This window comes from Cetorhinus maximus, chromosome 12 (genome assembly GCF_964194155.1).
Source record: "Cetorhinus maximus chromosome 12, sCetMax3.hap1.1, whole genome shotgun sequence".
NCBI classification, from domain to species: Eukaryota; Metazoa; Chordata; class Chondrichthyes; order Lamniformes; family Cetorhinidae; genus Cetorhinus; species Cetorhinus maximus.
The window spans coordinates 75,040,653-75,059,974 of NC_135890.1; the positions used below are offsets into that span (position 1 = coordinate 75,040,653).

At 43.7% G+C, this 19,322-nt stretch overlaps 1 pseudogene; it reads right to left on the reverse strand.

Moving 5' to 3' along the window:
• Positions 1 to 18,007, reverse strand: part of LOC144687996 (immunoglobulin lambda-1 light chain-like) — a 31,842-nt pseudogene extending 13,835 nt beyond the window's left edge.
• Between the last annotated feature and the right edge of the window lie 1,315 nt (positions 18,008 to 19,322).

Genomic DNA, 19,322 nt, shown 5'->3' on the forward strand with positions numbered 1-19,322 from the left:
ACAGAGAATAGTTAAGGGGATTGAGCATTGACTTTGCTGGCATCTGAATAATGATAGATATGTATTGGAGCTAAGTCAAGGATGGACAAACACAAGACACTTTGCTTCTATCCTGTCCTGGAATGTGAGCGAGCTATCAAAAATGACCTGGGAGAAGCATTCAAGTCTTAGTAAAACGTTGTGAGAAATAAACGGATAAGGAAACAGGTTTATACAACAAAAACTTGCATTTATTTAGCGATTTTAATGTAATAAATGTCCTTCACAAGGCCGTTATTAGATCAAAATTTGATACTAAACCACATGCGCCGATGTTAGGGCGTTCAAAAGCTTAGTCATGGAGGTAGGGTTTAAAGACCATCTTAAAGGAGGAAAATGGGGCGGAGAGGGTTATGAAGAGAATTCCAGAGTTTAGGGCCTAGGTAACAGAAGGCACGGCAAGTAAAAGGGCAAGTGATGGAGCAATTATAACCAGGGGTGCTCGGGAGCCAGAATTAGAGGGGAGAAGGTATCCTGGAGGATTGCGAGGCTGGTGGAGATTATAGAGCTAGGGAGGGTCAAGGCAAACCACTGGGAGGCACCGGAGGCAATGATGTGGCAACGGAAAGAAACCACTGCAAGTGATACTCTGGCTACGATTCACATATATAGGAATGGAATCAGAGGAGGGCAGTCCTAACCAGGCGGAATATGGCGCAGATATGCTGGTGAAGGATGGTGTGATATGTGTCAAAGGCAGCAGACAAGTCAAGAAGGAAGAGGGGTGACAATTTACCTTCATCATAATCACGTAAGATGTTAATTATGACTTTGATAGAGGATTTTGGAGAAATATTTGAGGTCACAGGAAATTGAGGTTTAGACTGTCAATGGATTGAAGGGCGGAAAGCGAATGAGTCACATGTAACAGCAGTTGTTTTTATTCTTTCACGGGATGTGGATATCGCAGGCTGGGACATCATTTATTGCACATTCTCACTTTCCCTTGAGAAGGTGGTGGTGAGTTGCCTTCTTGAACCGCTGTAGTCCATGTGGTGTAGGTACACCGACAATGCTGTTAGGGAAGGAAGTCCAGGATTTTGACACAACGACAGTGAAGGAATAGTAATACAGTCCCAAGTCAGGATGGTGAGTGGCTTGGAAGGGAACTTGCAGATGGTGGTGTTCCCATGCCTTTGCCCTTCTAGGTGGTAGAGGTCACCGGGTTGGAAGGTTCTGTCTAAGGTGTCTTGGTGAATCCCTGCAGTGCATCTTGTAGATGGTACACACTGCTGCAACTGTGTATCGGTGGCGGAGGGAGTGGATGCTGAAGCTTTTGGAAGAGGTGCCAATCAAGCAGGCTGGTTTAACCTGGATGGGGTCAAGCTTCTTGAGTGTTGTTGGAGTTTCACTCATCGAGGCAATTGGAGAGTATTCCATCACACTCCTGACTCCTGCCTTGTAGATAGTGAATAGGCTTTGGGGAGTCAGGAGGTGAATAATTCTTCGCAGAATTCCCAGTATCTGACGTGCTCCTGTAGCCACAGTATTTATATGGCTGGTCCAGTTCAATTTCTGGTCAATGGTAGCTCCCAGGTTGTTGCTAGTGGGGGATTCAGTGATGGTAATGCCATTGAATGTCAAGGGGAAATGGTTGGATTCTCTCTCATTGGAGATGATCATTGCCTGGCACTTGTGTGGCGCAAATGTTACTTGCAGCTTATCAGCCCAAGCCTGAATATTGTCCAGGCCTTGCTGCATTTAGACATGGACTGCTTCAGTATCTGAGGAGCCTCGAAGGTGCTGAACATTGTGCAATCATCAGTGAACATCCCCACTCCTGACCTTATGATGGAAGGAAGTTCATTGATTAAGCAGCTGAAGATGGCTGGGCCAAGGACACTACCCGGAGGAACTCCTGCAGTGATGCCCTGGAGCTGATATGATTGACCTTTATTAGACTTGTGTTAAATATGGAAACTGCAAAGTGAGATCACCCTGGGCGATGCTATTGTACGAATTGTCATTGCTTCCTATTTTAAATTAAGTACCAGAAATGACACAAATACTTTAAATGTTGGTAACAAATTATTTACCGTATGACTTTACTATAAGTGCCTTTGAAGAATTGAAAGAAGTGAGATTTTCATTGTCGAGCTGAAGTGCGCACAAGGGGACAAGATGTAACGATTCAATCATTGAACTGAAAGGACTGGCGATCGTGAGATTAGATAAGGGTTCGAAAGCACAGGGAATGATAGAAGGATGCAGCACAGAAGGAATCTCTTTGGCCCATTGTGTTTATGTCAGCTCTCTGAAGGAGCTATCCAATTTCAACCACTGCCCAGCTCTTGCCGCATAGCAGTGCATGTTTTCTAACTTCAACTATTTTATCAATTTCCCTTTGAAGGTTACTTTGAGACTTTTTCCACCACCATTTCAGGCAGTTTGTTCCATTTTATAATAACGTGCGGGACAGATTCCTGGTCAGCCATGTGATGGAAAGTACGTTGGAGCCTCTCCCATCACTATTCATAGCTCCAAGCTACAAAGTGCATGTTGCCATGTGAACTGTAATACACAACCACCAACCCTTCAGTCACTGGAGACAGTTCCCTCTTGTTTGCTCCATTGAATTCCTGCAAGAACACCTCTATAAAATTTCCCCTTAAACTTTTCTGATGTAAAGAGAACGACCCCATTTTTCTAGTCACTCCGCGCAACTGAAGTCTATTATCCACGACACCATTCTACTAAAATAAAAGCAAAAAACTGTAGATGCTGGAAATCCAAAACAAAAACAAAAATACCTGGAAAAACTCAGCAGGCCTGACAGCATCTGTGGAGAGGAACACAGTTAACGTTTTGAGTCCGTATGACTCTTCAACAGAACTAAGGAAAAATAGAAAAGAGGTGAAATATAAGCTGGTTTAAGGGGGGGTGGGGTTGGGGGGTTGGGGGGGGCGGGGCGGGGGGAGGACAGATGGAGCTGGATAGAGGGCCAGTGATAGGTGGAGATAACCAAAAGATGTCATAGACAAAAGGCCAAAGAGGTGTTGAAGCTGGTGATATTATCTAAGGAATATGATAATAAAGGTACAGATAGCTCTAGTGGGGGTGAGGTGGGGGGAAGGGATTGAAATAGGCTAAAAGGCAGAGATAAAACAATGGATGGAAATACATTTAAAAATGGGAAAAGAAAAATCTATATAAGTTATTGGAAAAAAGGGGGATCGGAAAGGGGGTGGGGATGGAGGAGAGAGTTCATGATCTAAAATTGTTGAACTCAATATTCAGTCCAGAAGGCTGTAAAATGCCTAGTCAGAAGATGAGGTGCTGTTCCTCCAGTTTGCGTTGAGCTTCACTGGAACAACACCTTCGGTCTGTCTGCAAGCATGACCCAGACCTCCCTGTTGCTTGCCATTTAAACACTCCACCTTGCTCTCATGCCCACATGTCCGTCCTTGGCCTGCTGCATTGTTCCAGTGAAGCTCAACGCAAACTGGAGGAACAGCACCTCATCTTCCGGCTAGGCAGTTTACAGCCTTCAAGACTGAATATTGAGTTCAACAATTTTAGATCATGAACTCCATCCCCACCCCCTTTCCGATCCCCCTTTTTTCCAATAATTTATATCGATTTTTCTTTTCCCACCTATTTCCATTATTTTTAAATGTATTTCCATCCATTGTTTTATCTTTGCCTTTTAGCCTATTTCGATCCCTTCCCCCCACCCCGCCCCCACTAGGGCTATCTGTACCTTTATTATCACATTCCTTAGATAATATCACCAGTTCCAACACCTCTTTGTCCTTTTGTCTATGACATCTTTTGGTTATCTCCACCTATCACTGGCCCTCTATCCAGCTCTACCTGTCCCACCCCCCACCCCCCTTAAACCAGCTTATATTTCACCTCTTTTCTATTTTTCCTTAGTTCTGTTGAAGAGTCATACGGACTTGAAACATTAACTGTGTTCCTCTCCGCAGATGCTGTCAGACCTGCTGAGTTTTTCCAGGTATTTTTGTTTTTGTTTTACCATTCTACGAAATCTGCTCTGCACCCACTATCAGGTCTTGACAACTTCCCTAATGAGCACTACCCAAAATTGGACACAAAGCGGCATCTAGTCCCTAACCATTGTTTTATAAAGGCTTTGTATAACTTCCTTGTTTCTGTACTCCACACCACTATTTATTAGGCCATTGCGATTATCAACTCTCTCCATTAGTTCATCAAAGAATTCAATCAAATTAACCAAATACTCGATATCTTTAGCAAATATTATCCTCTGCCATTTCCGGCACCTCCAGCGAGGGACCATCACCAAGCACATCATACTCTCCCCTCCCTTTCAGAACTTCGAGGACCATTCACTCACTGCAAGCTTCTCCTTTAACTTCACTCACTTCCTCCAAATGATAAGTGTTGTAATGAGTATGTATCCTGGCTGTGCCTGTCCTTTTGTTGAATATGTGGAACTTTTCCAGCTCCGGTCCTATTCACATTCCCTCCCTCACTTCCTTTTCCACTAATTGATGGTTCCATTTCTTGTTATTATCCCGGACTGGAAAATTTCATCAACTTTGCTACCAATTTCCATGCTTCTCCCACCTACACATGATCCACCTCCAACTCTTTCCTTCCCTGCTCTGCCTCCATTTCCAATGATAAAATGTCACAAATATTTACTATAACGCTACCAACTCCAACAGCTGCCTTGACAAAACTTACTCACACCTTGCTTCCGTAAGCGCCCCATTCCATTCTTGCAATTTCTCTATCTCTGTCACATTCGTTCTGAATGCGTAACTTTCCATACCAGCTTTTCTGAAATGTCTTCATATTTCATCAACCAAGAATGCCCATCGTGGTTGACAGGAACCTGGACCTGTTCCGCCCCATTTCCCACAATCCTGCTCTCACCCTTCACCTTTTAAAAAATAACGATAGGGTTCCCCGTGTCAGCACCTTCCACCCACCAGCCTCCGTATTCAACGGATCATCCTCCAACATTTCCACCACCTTGTTCATGAAAGTACCACCCATCCAGTTCGCTTTCAGCATTCTGAAGGGGCCGCCCCCTCTGCGACACCCTGGTCCACTTTTAAACCACCAACAATCCCTCCCCTTCCCATGGCCACTTTCTATGCAAACATCGGAGATGGAACACGTGTCCTTTAACCTCCTCTGTGCTTACCATCCAAGACCAAAAACTTCCAGGTGAAATAATTATTTACGTGGACTTCTTTCAATTTAGTATACCATGTTCGCTGCTCACAATGCTCACAGAGTCTACCCTGCGCTGGGGAGACCAAACGCAGATTGTGTGACAGTTTTGCAGAACAGTTCTATTCAGTCAGCAAGCACGACCCGAGCTTCTGGTCGTCTGACATTTTAAAACGTCACCGTCGATTACAAAGGAATAGTATGCAAGTACAGAAAGCAATTAGGAAAGCTAATAGAATGTTATCATATAGTGCAAGGGGAATTGAATGCAAAGGTAGGGAGGTTATGCTTCAGTTGTACAGGGCGTTAGTGAGACCACATTTGGACTACAGTGTACAGTCTTGGTCACCTTATTTAAGGAAGGATGCAAATGCGTTGGAAGCAGTTCAGAGAGTGTTTACCAGACTATTACCTGGAATGGGTGGGTTGTCTTATGAGGAAAGGTTGGGCAGACCAGGCTGGAGTTTAGAAGAGTAAGAGGCGACTTGATTGAAACGTATAAGATCCTGAGAGGTCTTGACAGGGTGGATGTGGAGAGGACGTTTCTGTTTGTGGGAGAATCTAGAACTAGGGGCCACTGTTTAAAAATAAGGGGTCTCCCATTTAAAACAGAGGTGAGGCTATTTTTTTTTATTCAGAGGGTAGTGAGTCTTTGGAACTCTTTTCCTGAAAAGGTGGTGGAAGCAGAGGCTTTGAATATTTTTAAGGCAGAGGTGGGTAGATCCTTGGTAAGCAAGGGGATGATAGGTTATCGGGGGTAGGTGGGATGCAGATTTCCTGCTCCTTGTTCGTATGCTAATCTCTCGGTTCTCGGCCTTCCGCTTTGTTTTCCAATGAAACTCAATGTATGTTCGAGGAACAGAATCTCATCTTTTGATTAAGAACTTAATAACCTTCTGGACTCAACATTGAGTTCAACAATAATTGTAACCTTTGCTCCTTGTGTTTTACTTTCTTTTTGCAGGCTTTGTTTTTAACTGTTTTTTCCTTGTTGTCCTTGCTTTTGGACGTCAGCTGTTCACCGTTCTGCCATTCAGTCTTCCTCCAGTTACACCTTTTGTTTCCTTAATTGGCCGGTTACCACTTCCTTTGGCCCTACATCACCCACTCTTTAGTCATTTAATCCCGCCTGTCTTTCACCCTATCACAAACCTTCCCTTTTGTCCTATGTCCCGCTCTCCCACTGTCACTTGTTTAAAACCTATTACACTTCTAACTCTTCTCAGTTCCGATGAACGGTCAGCGACTGAAGCGTTAACTCTGTATTCCACTCCACAGATGGTGCCTGGCCTGCCATGTATTTCCTGTTTTAACTTTAGACGTCTGGCATCCACAGGATCCACAACAAGATGATCTAGCAAACCCACTTAAAACAAGTATAGAGAGGCCCAGTTGTATCTGATGCAAGAATCTTGGGTGTACCTCAATTACATCAATAGGGAACGTCAGCTGAGCAAAACTCGAATTTAAAGGTTGTTTTTATTTTGTTTTTTGTTGCCTCATTTCTGTTTTAAATGGGAGGCCCCTCATTTTTAAACAGTGACCCCTCGTTCTAGATTCTCCCACAATCATCGTCTCCACATCCACCCTGTCAAGACACCTCAGGATCTTATATGTTTCAATCAAATCGCCAGTTGTTTTAACTGCTCTATTTGAAATTGTAACAAAACTGCCCAGTTATTTAGTTTGTTTGATTGGGTGTAATGCGAGAGTGTGCTGACTCTGCAATCATCTCACATTCTTTGTGCAATTGCAGTATAATACAATCATTCTTTCATTGTCTCAATTGATGCTATTCTTTTCTTGCATTAATTATCATTGATTTATGACCATTTTAAAACGTCCAAATTACGCTCTCTATTCTTTGTTACCTTTGCAAATTTATACAAAACTGTCTAAAACTTGGTCGAAACAACGATTTTACAAAATTAATGGGTGAACGTTTGCTAATAATATAACGTATCAAATATTACATTGGCTAAATTAGGTTTGTATACTGATTGAAATACATCGTGTCTGTGCTTGGGTGGGATCATTCGCCCTTGTTCTGTGTGACCTCGGTGAGAAACTATATTGCTACCACATAACGTCGTCGTAAGCTTGTTGGAAAGTATAAATCTTAATCAGAAGTCCAGTAGAAGGGGAATGTAAAATGAACTGAAAAAAGAAGCAATAATTATAGAATGTTTCCGCACAAAGGAGTCAATTCGGCTTTGTGCCGGCTGTTTGAAAGAGGTTTCCAAATTGTCCCACACCCGTGCTTTTTGTCATAGCCTTGCAATTATTCCCATTTAAGTATTGAATGGTCGCCCCGGAATTCGTGCGCCGTTGTTAAAATTCCCAAAGCCTGGAGTGTATTCTAAATTCATTGTAACTGCAAGGGGCGTATGAAGACGAGCAGCGCAAACATTCTTCTCCTGCATATGAAGTTGAGTGAATCAAAAGCATCGCGAACCAAAAGTAACACTTTAGAGTGTTTGGTGTAAATACATGCTAAATCAGATAACTCGAAGTGAGGAGAATGCATTATGAGAAGGTGCCTTGAGAATTATGAATGCCCCGAAGTTCCGGAGAGCTGCCATTCTCTGATTGGCCGTTAGCTATCTGATGCGAGATTCCTGCCCCTCCCCCCGATCGAAAATCCGCCACATGTCTATTGGCTGCGGGGCAGCTGGTATTACACTTGGCGGCCTCGCCCCCGGCTTCTTAGTGAGGAACGGGGAATAAGGCGCCTCGTAGAATTCAGCCCTATAACTCTGGATCTTTTCAGTTTACCTTTGAACATCAGTGAGGAACCCATACTGACCATATATCTCAGTAATCAGTCCCAGAGGTCGACATGTCTCGGAGAAAATAATTAGCTTTCTTGTATCGAACACAAAATATTACTTTGGAAGTTAATACCCAAACCTCCGTTCTCCCATTCCTATCTATCTCAAATATTGTCGATCTCTCCAGGTAGTAATGTGATTTAATACATCAATAATAGTGCCTTCCGACATCTTCGCTACAACAGAGATCAAATCAATTGATATAGACTCCCTAAGGTCTGGTTCAAACCTATTCTTAATACTGGGTCCATATATTGGGTCTCTCTACAACGTTGGGACGATGCCAACGCATATCTAGATGTTAAAGATATTTAGTAGCGGTTTGCATAATAGCCCGCTCTATATAAAAAATGTCACTGTGTTAGGGCAGAATGAGCGATGAATTATGGAAAACATATTGTGGAAGCAACCAGAGCGGGGGTTAAATGTACAAAATAGTGCTCCCTCACCTTTATTTCCCTCGCACAAGATGTCAAATGCGATTAGTTTATTCAATTTCTCTCAGATTTTGACATGTCATATTAATTCATGCGTTTCCCCCAAATTTAGCATAACTAATTTGAATTACTCGACACATGGCAAAATATAGATCAATAATTGAGAGTCAACAAGTATTTATTGAAGGCAAAATGTGCTTCAATAGCCTCGCTGAGTTATTTGATAAAATAATGGAGTAGTTGATGCTGTGCACACGAATTTTCAAAAAGTGATTGATAAAGTGCGGGATAATAGACTTGTCAGCAAAATGAAAATGAAAATTAAAGGGGCATTGGTTGTGGAGATATAAAATTGGACAGGAAACGTAGAGTAGAAGTGAACGGTGTTTTATTTAGACTAGGGGTAATTGTGCAGTGGTGCTCCCAGGGTTCGGTTGTGACCACCTCATTTCTTAATATCTATTAACGACATGGACTTGGCATAATGTATAATGTCAAAGTTTAAAGATGGCACGGAATTCAGAAACGTAGTAAGCAATGAGGAGGATTGTAACAGACATTAGGTGGATAGAGGCAAACTTCCAAAATGAGCATAGGCATACGAGCATACGAATTAGGAGCAGGAGTAGGCCACTTGGCCTCGCGAGCCTGCTCGCCCATTCAATAAGATCATGGCTGATCTGATTGTAACCTGAACTCCACATTCCTGCCTACCCCCAATAACCTTTCACCCATTGCTTATTAAGAATCTATTTACCACTGCTTTAAAAATATTCAAGACTCTGCTTTCACCGCCCTTTGAGGAAGAGAGTTCCAAAGACTCACAACCCGCTGAGAGAAAAAATTCTCTTCATCTTTGTCTTAAATAGACGAACCCTTATTTTTAAGCCTACATCCACCCTTTCAAGACAACTCCGGGTCTCATATTTTCAATCAAGTCGCCTCTCACTCTTCTATACTCCAGCTAGATAGAAATCTAGCCTGTCCAACTGTTCCTCATAAAACAACTCGCCCATTCCAGGTATTACTCTTGTAAACATTCTTCCAACGCAATTGCATCCTTCCTTAAATAAGGAGACCAATACTGTACACAGTACTCCAAATGTAGTCTCACCAATGCCCTGTATAAATGAAGAATACCCTCCCTACTTTCGTATTCAATTTCCCCATGCAATAAACAATAACATTCTATTAGCTTTCCTAATTACTTGCTGTATATGCATACTAACCTTTTGTGATTTGTACAGTTGGGCACACAGATCCCTCTACACCTCAGGGCTCTGCAATCGCTCAACATTTAAATAAAATGCTTCCTTTTATTCTCGCTGCCAAAATGGACAATTTCACATTTTCCACATTATATTCCATTTGCCAGATATTTGCCCCCTCACAAACCTATCTATATCCCTTTGTAGCTTCCTTAAGCCCTCGTCACAACTTACTTTCCTAGCTATCCTTGTGTCATCATCAAATTTAGCAACCATAACTTTAGTTCCTCCATTCAAGTCATTAAAATAAATTTAAAGCAGTCCATGCCCAAATGCAGCAAGGCCTGGATAATATCCAGGCTCGGGCCGACAAATGGAAAGTAACATTCGCGCCACATAAGTGTCAGGCAACGACCACTTCCAACAAGAGACAATCTAACCATCTCCCCTTGACATTCAATGGCATTACAATCGGTGAACCCCCCACTACCAACACTTTGGGGTTACCATTGACTAGAAACTGAACTGGACTAGCCATATAAATACTGTGGCTACAAGAGCAGGTCAGATGCTGGGATCTCTGTGGTGAGTGATTTACCTCCGGGCTCCCCAAAGCCTGTCCACCATCTACAAGGCACAAATCAGGAGTGTGATGGAATACCCTCTACTTGCCTGAAAGAGTGCAGCTCCAACGCCACTCAAGATGCTTGACACTATCCAGGAAAAAGCAGGCCGATTGACTGGCACCCCATCCACAAACATTCACTCCCTCCACCACCGACGCACAATGGCAGTGATATGTACTGTCTACAAGATGCACTGCAGGAATTGACCAAGCCTCCTTAGGCATCACCTTCCAAACCCACAATAACTACCATCTAGAAAGATAAGGGTAGCAGATACATGGGAACTCCACCACCTGCAAGTTCCCTTCCAAACCACTCGCCATCCTGATTTGGAAATATATCGCCATTCCTTCACTGTTACTGGGTCAAAACCCTGGAACTCCCTCTCTAAGAACACTGTGGGTGTACCTACATCGCATGGACAGCAGCAGTTCAAGAAGGCAGTTCACCCCCACCTTCTCAAGGGCAGTTATGGATGGACAATAAATATTGGCCTAGCCAGTGATGCCACATCGTATGAATGGATAAAAGAATGTAAAACATTGGTTCTCCAGGACTGATCCCTGTGGCACATCGCTGGTTACATCATGTCAACCAGCAAATGGCCCAATTATGCCTACTCTCTGTTTTCTGTTAGCTAGCCAATCTTCTATCCATGCTAATATGTTGTCCCCTACACCATGAGCTTTTAATTTCCACAATAATCTTTGGTGTGACACCTTATCAATTGCCTTCTGAGAATTTAAGTACAGTACATCCTCTTTATCCACAGCACATGTAACTTCTTCAAAGAACTCCAATAAATTGGTTAAACATGATTTCCCTTTCACAAAACCATGTTGACTCTGCCTGGCTGCCTTAAATTTTTCTAAGTGCTGGGCTATAATATCTTTAATAATAGCTTCTAACATTTTCCTATGGCAGGTGTTAAGCTAATTGACCTGTAGTTCCTGCTTTCTGTCTATCTCCCTTTTTGAATAAAGGAGTTACATTCGGTATTTTCCAATCTATTGGAACTTTCCCAGAACCTAGGGAATTTTGGAAAATTCAAACCCATGCATCATTTACCTCACTAGCCACTTCTTTTAAGACCCTAGGATGAAGTCCATCAGGACCCGGGGAATTGTCAGCTCTCAATATGCTCAGTACCATTTCCCTGATGATTGTAATTTTCTTCAGCTCCTTCCTCCCATTTCCTGATTTGCAGCTACTTCTGCGATGTTACTTGTCTACTGTCATGGAGACCGATGCAAACTATCTGTTTAATTCATCTGCCATCTCCCTAGTTTCCATTATTAATTCCCCAGACTCACTTTCTTTAGACCAACGCTCACTTTATTAAACTATTCTCTTTATTAAATAGGGAAGAATCACCTGAAATAAAAATAGAAAATGCCGGATACCTCAACTTCTCTGGCAGCATCTGTGGAGAGAGAAACAGAGTTAACATTTTGAGTCCAAAGGCGGCATAAGGAAAACACAGGCAGCGAGTTGTGATGGTCTGGAATTCACTGCCTGAAAGGGTGCAGGAAATAGATTCAATTAAATCTCTAAAGGGGGAATTGGATACTTTTATGAAGTTGAGACGTCTGCATGGTAATGCAGGTCAAGCAGTGAAGTGGAAATAATAGTTTAGCTCTTTCAAAGAACATGATGGGCCAAGTGACCATTTGGCGTTGCATTCTTCTATGACGTGTTAGAAAGTGAGCACAATGCAAGGTTAGCCACTAATAATCTCAATTTCATATGCTTACCACTTCTGTGCACACCTCTTTTACTTTAGCTGGTGACGAAATACGATGTAGTCAGTTGCTATGATCTGGAATGCAAGGTTTCAAAGGATGATGGAGCAAACTCAGTAGTCGCTTCCAAAAGTGAATAGAATTTATACTCGAAAATTTGAGGATTATGGAGAAAGAGCAGCGGTCTGGGACGAATGGGACAGCTTTATACTTCTTTGTCTCAGTCCTGAGTAATCGGCCACCCATCTTGAGTCTTATCCCCCGTGTTTTAGATACCACAGCCAGGGGAAACATCAGGTTAGACTTTACAGTTGCAAGGGCAGGATTTTTTATGGCGTTGCCTGCCCCGCCAGTTGTGGAACCCATTTAACATTCGGTGGGGTGAAAACTGGCTGAGGGCATGACTTGCACACCCATCTGGGGAGGATTCCTGCCTAGGAGGGTTGCCGGCCAATTGGATGCCCAGCAACTCTGTAGGTTTGAGCGGTGACCGCTACTTGGACTAAAACTGGTCCCCAAAGAAGAAATCTAATAGATCCAGGCTGATGTAAGTAAGTAATTGTGGATATGGTAGGGCCTGGCTGGCAGGCCCCAGCGGGAGAAGTGATGGGGATAAAGGAGGGCATAATCTTGGCGAGAGAGTGCCTCTGGTGTGCAGGGATCTCCCAATAGAGGTACCCTACCCTTGCCCGACACCAACCCGCACAGCTAAAGCTGCTAGGTTAGCGACTTGGCATGGGCAAGAGTGGCGGCGAGCAGGATGAGACACTTTCGTGGCTATCGATTGGCCACTTAAGGGCCTCAATAGGTTCAAAGGCTGGAGGGCTACCCAACGCCTCCACCGTCCCCCATAAATGCAGACCACATGCTGCATGCCCCTCATCTTCAGCTCCACCAACGGGTGACCGTAAAATTCCACTCTATATCTAGGGCTCAAAGATGACAGCAAGGATGAGAACAATTTGGTTCAACCTCAGGGGTTACTCAGCCTGTGGGAGGGATGAAGTTGGTGACTAGAGAATGAAATTCATGATGGGAGCAAAAGCAACAGCTTTGTTCTTTCCAATTGTTGGAAGAGATTTCTGATCACCCAGCACAGTAAAGGAATCCAATGATGAGGTGGAGCTGCGTGGTTTCAACGTACATACAGAACCTGATGTGCTTTCAGGTGATGTCACCAAGGGAGAGCAGAGAAATAGAATTGGGGCGGGGTAGTGGGGGTGGGGGGGGGTGGTGGGGGGGTGGGGGGGTGGGGGGGGGTGTGGTGGTGGGGGGGTGGTGGGGGGGTGGTGGTGGGGGGGTTGGTGGAGTGGGGGCGGTGGGCAAGGATATACTGTTAGCGTACTCCTGAGATGATGGCAAAGGAGTAGGAAGAGATGCCATTGCAAGTAATTCTTTGGCTGTTACTTAATAAATAAGGATGGAGATAGGTGAGGCCAATCCCAGCCAACAGATGGATGGTGGAGAGTCGTCGGATGGTGTGATCAACCATGTCAATGGCTAAAGACAGGCCTAAAACTATGAGGAGTGGTAGCGTACCACTGTTACAGTTGAATAGAACACAACTTGTGATTTAAATAAGGGTTGTCTCATTTCTGTTGGCAGTAGCAGAAACGTGATTGGATGAATTCAGACATGGAATTCCTCCTGGTAAGGTAGGTATGGATATGGCAGATGACTATACCTTCAAGCAGTTTGAAGAAGAAAAGGCATTTGAAGATGGAGCAGTAGTTTGCAAGGACAGAGGGACAAGAGTAGTTTAGGAGAGGCGGTGGGAAGGAGGCCTTCTTTATATTACGTGTCCCCTTCAAATCTGTTAATTATTTTTGAAAGAATAGTATTGGCAAGCTGTGACAGTATCCTAAGCAGTGGATAAAAACCGAAAATGTTGGAAAACTCAACATTCTGGTAGCATCTGTAGAACGATCCTTTACCCTAAGCAGTGGAAACTTGACCAGCGATTCTGGAACTGATCACCCCTGAGCTAAGCCCAAAGTGTATTAGAGAGAATTTGGGAACAGGAATTGAACTAAGTTGAAGGAAACTCTGGAAACGAGTGTAATTTAGGCGAATATGTGCACATGCATCGCCAGCCACGTCGGTGACCGTCTGGCAGCAGGGTTATTGATGGTGAACAGCAACCCCCTGAGTGAGTTGGTTAAAATGCTACAGAAAGAGTTCTTTCACCCAAAAGAATTCGATAAGTAACAGAAAAGTAAGACCAAAGAGCGGTGGCGCAAATCTTTTTTGGTGCTGAGGTAGTTGTAGATGAAAATAAGAAACTCGGAGTGAAGGAGCGGACACAACAAGGCGCATGCATAACCTGGCAGGATAGCACAATTGGGGTAGTGCTGAAAACATAATGTTAACTTAAAGGGAGTTGTGTAGGGGAGTAACAGGGGACAATGTGAGTTATGATACATTAGAGAGAGACTGTGATGCAGTTGGGTAAATAATCTCGCCTGGACACATCGAGTAGTAGCAGGAATTTAGAATATCATAATACAATCAAGCGGAGTCACCATGGTTATATGAAAGGGAAATCATGCTTTATAAAGTTATTGGAATTCTTTGAGGATGGAACAGGTTGGATACAGGGGAACCAGCAAAGGTAGTGTATTTGGATTTTCAAAGGGATTCGAAAAGATGCCTCATGGAAGCTTACTACACAAGATATGAGTTTAGGAATTTGAGGATAATATATTAGCATGGATAAATGATTAGTTAACAAATAGGAATCAGAGAGCCAGGGTAAATGGGTCATTTTGAGATTGACAAATTTTAACTAGTGGAGTGCCACAGGGAACTTCAGTTTATTACAATCTATATTAATAACATGGGAGAAGGGACCATTTGCCTTGTCGCCAAATTTTCTGACGATACAAAGATAAGCATGGAAGCAAATTGTAAGGAGGACCCCCAGCTACGCCTGTCTCTTTATGGGGCATGTGGAACATTCCTTGTTCCAGTCCTACCCCGGCCTCCTCCCACAACTCTTTCTCTGGTACATCGATGATTACTTCGGTGCTGCTTCATGCTCTCGTCGGGACCTGGAAAAATTTATTAATTTTGCTTCCAATCTCCACCCCTGCATCATTTTCACATGGTCCATCTCTGACACTTCCCTTCCCTTACTTGACCTCTCTGTCTCAATTTCTGGTGATAGACTGTCCACCAATATCCATTACAAGCCTACCGACTCCCACAGCTACATCGACTACAGCTCCTCACACCCCGCTTCCTGTAAGGACTCCATCCCATTCTCTCAGTTCCTTCACCTCCGTCGCATCTGTTCTGATGATGCTAACTTCAAAAACAGTTCCTCTGACATGTCCTCCTTCTTCCTTAACTGAGGTTTTCCACCCATGGTCATTGACAGGGCCCTCAACCATGTCCGGCCCATCTCCCGCGCATCCGCCCTCATGCCTTCTCCTCCCTCCCAGAAACATGATAGGGTCCCCCTTGTCCTCACTTATCACCCCACCAGCCTCCGCATTCAAAGGATCATCCTCCGCCATTTCCACCAACACCAGGATGATGCCATCACCAAACACATCTTCCCTTCACCCCCCCTGACGGCATTCCGTAGGGATCGTTCCCTCCGGGACACCCTGGTCCACTCCTCCATCACCCCCTACTCCTCAACCCCCACCTATGGCACCTCCCCATGCCCACGCAGAAGCTGCAACACCTACCCCTTCACTTCCTCTCTCCTCACCATCCAAGGGCCCAAACACTCCTTTCAAGTGAAGCAGCATTTCACTTGCATTTCCCCTAACTTAGTCTACTGTATTCGTTGCTCCCAATGCGGTCTCCTCTACATTGGAGAGACCAAACATAAACTGGGCGACCGCTTTGCAGAACACCTGTGGTCTGTCCGCAAGAAAGACCCAGACCTCCCTGTCGCTTGCCATTTTAACACACCACCCTGCTCTCTTGCCCACATGTCTGTCCTTGGCTTGCTGCATTGTTCCAGTGAAGCCCAACGCAAACTGGAGGAACAGCACCTCATCTTCTGGCTAGGCACTTTACAGCCTTCTGGACTGAATATTGAATTCAACAACTTTAGATCTTGAACTCCCTCCTCCATCCCCACCCCCTTTCTGTTTCTTCCCCCTCCCTTCTGTTTTTTCCAATAATTTATATAGATTTTTCTTTTCCCACCTATTTCCATTATTTTTAAATTTATACCTTTAATGCCCTGTCAGTCTTTCCACCCCACCCCCACTAGAGCTGTACCTTGAGTGTCCTCCAATCCATTCTTAATTAGCACATTTGTTTAGATAATATCACCACCTTCAACACCTCTTTGTTTCTTTGTCTGTGACATCTTTTGATTATCTGCTCCTATCACTGCTTGCTTGTCCCTACAACCCCGCCCCCCGCCCCCCAACTTCTCTCCCCCCACCTCCCCACCTTAAACCAGCTTATATTTCACCCCTCTCCTAATATTACTCAGTTCTGTTGAAGGGTCTTGAGGACTTGAAACGCCAACTCTTTTCTTCTTCGCCGATGCTGCCAGACCTGCTGAGTTTTTCCAGGTAATTCTGTTTTTGTTTTGGATTTCCAGCATCCGCAGTAGTTTTTTGTTTGAACCTGCCAAATGCTGCGATACAGTAGGATCTAGGAGTCCGGGTACATGAAACATGAAAAGTTAGCATGTTTCATGTACCCGGTAATCATCAAGTAATTTGGAAGACAAATGATATTTTAGCTTTTAATAGAAAAGACGTGGAAAATAAAAGTAAGGACGTCTTGGTATGGTTGTACAGGGCATTGTAGAGACCAAACCTAGAGAACCTTTCAATGGCCTGGCCTCCTTACTTAAGGAGTGAGAAACTTTCATTCAAGCCAGTACAGAGAAGGCGCGCAGGGTTCATTCCAAGGATGAAAGGTCGTTTTATGAGCAAGTGGGGCCTACACTCATTGGAGTTTAGAAGGAGAGATGATTATATTAAAATGTATACGATTCTGAGGGGATTGGCAGGGTGGATGCTGAGAGGATTTCTTCCCTCCTGGGGAATCTATAACTAGGGGCACAGTTTAAAAATAAGGGATCTCCCATTTAAGACGGAAATGAAGAAATATTTCAGCTCTGAGGGGATTGTTAACCTTTGGAATTCGCTATTGCAGAGAATACTGGAGACTGAGTCATTCAAGTCTGAGGTAGGCAGATTTTTAATCTGCAGGTGAGTCAAAGGTTACAGGCGGCAGGCAGGAAAGTGGAGTTAAGGCCACAATCAGATCAGCCATGATCTTTTTGAATGGCAGAGCAAGCTTCAGGGGATAATTGGCCTATTCCTGCTCCTATTTCTAATGTTTTTATGCTAGTAGGCCGCCTTGATGCACCAATCAATAGATCATGGCTGATCTGAATCTTCACTCCATTGACCCACTTTGATTCCATAATCTTTTATAACCTTGCCTCACAAAAATCCACAGGTCTTCTTTAAAGCAATCAAACTATCTTGTCTGAATAGCATTTTGGTGGAAATGGTTCTAGAGTTTCACTTCACTTTATTCCACTAAGTGTTTTCAAACTTCACTTCTGAATGGCCTGGCTGAAAGTTTTGGATTTCCCCCCTTCTTCGCAGCTCTTTTAATCATCGTAAACACCTGAATTAGATCGCCTCATAATATTCTTAACTGGCTGTGCAGCATTCCCTAATTGTGTAATATGTAAGCCCTGGTATCGTTATGGTGAACCTTCACTGCATCGCATCTGAGTTCAATATATCCTTTCTGAGGTGCCCAGAGCAGGACACAACTCCATATTGGGACTAATCAGAGCTTTGTACTGTTTTATTATTGTTATTATTACCCATTTGATTTCCAGACATCTTGAGGTCATTGCAATTATTTTTTTGTAGCTATACGTTACCTTTTAGCGATTTCTGCACTTAGACCCCTTGATTTCTTCACTGATCCACGGTTCTTAATTCGCCCTTCCTCCATTGAGACAATACTCTGATGTTTCTTTCTACGCCGATGATCTAAAACTTTCACAGGTTAAATTGCATCATTCAGCATTCTGCCCAATCAAATAATCTATCAGTGCCGGTTTTCAACTTTCTTCTCCCATATGCTGTGCCAACAAACATAGTTTTGTCAGCAAATTTAAATATACAGCTCTGTCTATTCCTCCAGCTAAGTCATTTTTACTTATAGTGAAAAGTTGCAGCCTCCATACAGACACCTGGTGGACACCAGTCGCCTCATTCTGCTAATTTAAATGTGTGTCCATAATCTCAAATCTCTGTCTCCTCTCTCCTAACCATTTCCCTATCGAATAAAATATGTTACCTGCATTTACATTCGCTCTAATTTTTATTAACAGTCTCTTAAACTGGAGCATTTCACATGACTCTTGTGGTCGCCGACGTAATCTGATCGCTGGTTCACCAATGCCTTGAAGTTAAAATTCTTATGCTCATGTTGAAACGCTTCTATGGTCTGGCCCTTCATTAGTCCTGTAATCTCCTCAGGCCATACAACCCTGTAGAAATGCTGCAGTGCCCCAACTCTGAGCACATGTGCATTTCCCACTTCCTTCCCTCGAACACATCTAGATCAGAAGCTTTGGAACTCTCTCCACAAACCTCTTCATGACTCCGCTTCTCTGTCCTCCTTTAACACGTTACTTGACAATTGACCAGAAACTGATCAGGGTTAACCATATAGATACTATGTCTAGAAGAGCAGGTCAGAGTCTAGGGATCCTGCGGCGAGTAACTCACCTCCTGACTCCTCAAAGCCAGTCCACCATCTACACGGCACAAGTCAGGAGTGCGATGGAATACTCTCCGCTTGCCGAGATGAGTGCAGCTCCAACAACACTCAAGAAGTTCGACATCATCCAGGACCATAGAACCATAGAATCAATGAAAAGGCATGGTGCAGAAAGAGGCCATTCAGCCCATCATATCTGTGCCGGCCAGAAAAAAAACTAGCCGCTCATTTTAACTCCACTTTCCAATACCTGATCTGTAAGCCTTGCAGGTTACAATGCTTCAATGCAGACCCAGGTAACTTTTAAATGAGTTGAGTGTTTCAGCCTCAACCACCAATTTAGGCAGTGAATTCCAGATGTTTGAAAAAGTTTTCCTCATGTCCCCTCTAATCCGTCTACCAATCACCTTAAATCTATGTCCCCTGGTAATTGACCTCTCAGCTAAGGGAAATAATTCTTTCCTGTCTACCCTATCCAGGCCCTCATAATTTTGTATGCCTCATTTAGGTCAATCCTCAGCCTCCTCTGTTCTAAGGAAAC